This window comes from Eschrichtius robustus, chromosome Y, assembly GCF_028021215.1.
Source record: "Eschrichtius robustus isolate mEscRob2 chromosome Y, mEscRob2.pri, whole genome shotgun sequence".
In the NCBI taxonomy this organism is placed as follows: domain Eukaryota; kingdom Metazoa; phylum Chordata; class Mammalia; order Artiodactyla; family Eschrichtiidae; genus Eschrichtius; species Eschrichtius robustus.
This window is the reverse complement of record NC_090846.1, coordinates 3,028,601-3,032,848: the sequence shown is the minus strand read 5'-3', so window position 1 is coordinate 3,032,848 and position 4,248 is coordinate 3,028,601. Positions and strand designations below refer to the sequence as shown.

At 42.8% G+C, this 4,248-nt stretch overlaps 1 pseudogene; it reads left to right on the top strand.

The window, feature by feature from the left end:
- Positions 1-213: 213 nt before the first annotated feature.
- On the top strand, positions 214-1,662 carry LOC137757629 (ubiquitin carboxyl-terminal hydrolase 11-like; annotated as a pseudogene).
- Positions 1,663-4,248: the final 2,586 nt, after the last annotated feature.

The following is a 4,248-nucleotide window of genomic DNA, read 5'->3' as shown; positions in this document are numbered from 1 at the left end:
CAATTCTGAAATGACCTGCTCACATTTCTTCTTTACCCATCACTCCATCCACCTGAAATATCAATACTCTCTCCCACTGCTCATCACCTGTTTTTCCTTCTCTTCTCTCCTTTGCTACCACATTCTTCCTTCTTCTGAAATATTAATATCTTCTCTCCTTCATTTCTTACCCCCTTTTTTTTTGTTCTCCCTACTTACTTAGCATGTCCCATCATGTCACCTTTATTCTCCTCTTATCTGCCTTATTCACCTGGCGCTTGCCTCCTGCAGTTCATCACCAGTGTGTCACAGCTTACTGACTACTTCATCAACCGCTACCTGGAGGAGCTCCACTTCTGCCATCTACTGGGTATGAGGGGTGAGATTGCAGAGGTCTATGCAGAGCATAGACATGTTCTGGGCACCATCATTCTATTCTGTCCTATATACTCAAGGTATGACTTTACCTTGAACACTTCCCCCTTGTCATGCATACATTTCTCTTGGTTCTCCTAACTCCCTCTCCCTTTGTGATATGCTATCCATCTTCCTAGACCAACGTCTCCCACATTGTATCTCAGTTTCCAGGCTACCAGCAACATGACTTGCAGAAGCTGCTGTAGTTCATCCTTGATTTGTGCATGAGGATCTCAGTCGGGTGAAGAAGATAGAACATGTAGTGCTGTGTGATGCCATTCAGGGTAGTTTGCTCCTGAAAGACCCTCAGTTCTGAGAGCCTCATTAAAGCCACGGGACATTTGTTTCAGGGTTTCTTTGGTCTCCCTGGGATCCAACAAATGCACTATTTTCTGTTAATGTTCCCTCCACCATGACCTAAAATTCAACCTCAGTCTCAACGTTAGCTCTAACACCATATTTGCCCCCATTTCTAGCCCAGAGTTAACCTCCTCCCAGTCTTCTGCCCAAAGTAATCTCCAACCTCAACAGTGAACACAGGCTACAGATATCCAAGTAACTCTACCTTTTGACTTTATCGGCATCTCTAACCACATATGCTTCCATACTTGCCCCAGAAAACAACTTCACCTTCCTATATCTCCCTAGCATGATTGTGAACAAGAGGTTGCTCAGGAGACCTGGAAGAACCACAAGGAGAAGAATGATTCTGTGATAGTGGCACTTTCCAGGGTGTCTTCAGATCTACACTAGTGTGCTCTAATTGGAGCCACATATCTGTAACCTTCAACACCTTCTGCTACTTCAGTGTCCCACTACCGATCAGCCATGAGAGGGTGATGGAGGTCTTCTTGGTCTCCATGGATCCCCACAGCAAACCAGAGCAGGTATGGGAGGAATGAGAATGTGGGACATATAGTCAGAGTGTGATTACTCTGCCATACCTCAAGGTTCCCTGCATTAATTTAGCACTTACCTTTCTGATCTTTTCTGGATGTGATTTCTTTCTAAGCCCTGGCTCATGGTCCCCAAGAAAGGAAAAATCTTTAATCTGTGTGGCTTTGTCCACACATGCAGGTGTTTTGCCAGACAGGGTGAGGCTTTGTGATGGAGAAAGAGTAGGACTCAGGGAAAGGGAGACAGAAGGACATGGGGAGACACTGTAGATTGATCCACTTGCTACATGCGTCTCCTCCCCAGATGACGATTGCCTATGTCTTCTGACATCACTTTTACAAGATATATAAGAGAGGGGCTCTACACTGAGGAGATATATTCCTGTGAGCAATGGCCCAAAAGACCTCCTCTGCCTCTTTTTATCTGACCCCCAGCTAGGCCATCTTTTCTTTTTCCTTACCCCAGCTATTCACCTGGCACTTTCCAGTACAGTATTCCTCAAAAAGGCAGGGAACTTAGTGCCACTGATTCAGTGAGATAGAGGATGACAGAACTTTACACTGAGTGTCCTTGAGGTTTTTTTCTTGTTGTGAGAGTGAAATTGCTGGTTTTTATATATTTTATTTAGCACCTACTAACTGTCTCCTGTACCAGATGCTAACCTGAACTTCTTATTTATTTATAATCATCAAAAATAGAAGGTATTTTTAAAAATGGAAAACACTAAGTCAAAAATCAGTGGGAATTATAAAAATTTCAGAAAAAAAGAGTTTTCAGAAAAAAAAATTTGAGGGTAAGCAAAAGTTGAAATAGAAAGTTATTTGTAAATTGTGCATTTTCAAAAATAAATTACAATTTTCTCCAGCAGTTTGGCCATGTCAAAATACTGTTTAGGAAGATCAGGTAAAAACTAAAGTGCTGTATAAGTTATCCAGCACTTGGTAAGGCAGAAAACTTTTGGTGAATTTTCAGGCCCTTTAAAAATACTTTCAAGCTCTAAGGAGTGAGCGTGTGAAAATAGTTATGGCAGGACCATAGAATTTTTCTTTGGATGCCCTGATCAGACTTGACCTGATATCCCTTTTCTTTGCCCCCCACAGACATAACGTATCAAGTAGGGTTAGGATCATCAGAGCACAGGAGAGGGCATTGTACTTCCTCTCTAACTGTGGGAACTTACCCCAGCCCAGGACCATACTTTTACAATGATCTAATTTTCTTTGGGCAACTACTCCTGGTGTAAGTGCCCCGACAGCAGCTTACCTGTGATGCGTTGTATTACATCCTGTTACATCAGCTCTCATGATTGTGTCCTTCTTGAGAGGAAGGGAGAAATGAGATCTGAATTTAATCCTGGGTATATAACTGTTTATTTGATACTTTTCAACATCCAAAAGACAACTCAAGCAACATAGCCATAAGGGAGCTTTTAATTTTTTTCTTCCTCAAAACCTCTGGCTGCACAACTGCCCCACTTAGGTGGTGGTGATGCAGAGGTGAACAAAACAGACAAAATACAGAACTTTTCATCTTGTGCTTAGTTGTCTTGTCCTTGGATAGGCATGATTATTTGTGTTTTCACCAATAGACTTTCATGACACTTAAAATCGAAAGTCTTTTTCATGGCTAACAAAGCAGTACATTTTCTGGCTACTAAGTATACATTAAACTGTCGTGCCTCATTCTGTACTTAAATGTACTGAGAAGTTTACAGATGTTTGTTTTTGTTTACCATTAGCTTCTTATCATACTTAAAATCTAAATTCTTGTGGCACACAAGATCCTACACTATCCAGTCACTGGATAGTGAGCAGTCATGCTCACCTACCACATATTTATGTCACCTCCTCAGACTTTCTCCTAATTAAGAACTGATTATGCGTGGTGTCACCAGTGGCTTTCCATTAAAAAGTAAAATCATGGGCTCTGCCTTTCACTGCCTTGTGTTCCTGCCTCAGATATCTCCTCTTCTCCACTGATGGATAGTACGTGATCAGACCCAACTTAGATGAGAAAGGTAAAGTAAAGGAGGGAGAGAGGACACACAAGGATGAGGGCCTGTACGTATAGTATCATGGCCTGAATGACAGTGAGGAGCAGAGGGGCAGGTAGTTCAGGAATTGAGGGTATGGGAAACGTCTAATCAACATAGGATTCCTCAGATATACATTTCAGCTCAGCCCATTAAGGCTTGCATAACTCTTTCCGTCTTTGAAATTCTACCCTGTCCCAGGAGACACAGAGGATAAAGACAACATCTCTATGGCAGGGAAAACAGATGAAAGTAGTCCCCAAGACCATGGGCAAGAACAAAGACCAATCCAGGGTGTTAGGTGGGAGCCACACTCTCTCAGACAGCTCACCAGGCTCAGCTCACAGAGGAACAACAGGGCAAGCTTCTATTCACCCTAAAGACAGTGAATTCCAGTGGGACTAGCAACTAGTCAGCCTTCAGCAAGGATAGCCATAGTGTCTCCTTCACGTATGAGCCACCAGGATAGGGAACCTGGGTAGTAGTCTTTCTTGGGAACAGAAAAGATTGACCATCTACGCTTGTCCCTGACCAGCTGTACATTGCCATCAGCTGGGAGCCAGAGATGAAGGAGAGTTTCTATGACACGATGGAGGCTGAGGTAAACAAGATTCTAGTAATTTGGGTATATGTTCACATTATGCTCCCCCAACTCTCCTTATGCTTGGCTCCCTTAACTACTCCCGCTGTGAACAGGGAGAGATAGGGTCCAGGTTCAGTACAGCCTTGAAACCTGATTACCCATTTGAGAATTCTCAGGGCTGCAGTTTTTTATGTATCTTTTGCAGGAAAGATGGAGCGTCTCTTGTGACTACATGTTGGAAGAGAGTGGGAGGAACGGTTAGGAAGTTTTCTCTCTAAATCTGGAGACTTTTCTCTCTATCTTATTGTAATGTTCAGTGTATCTATAGGAGGGAGAAGTA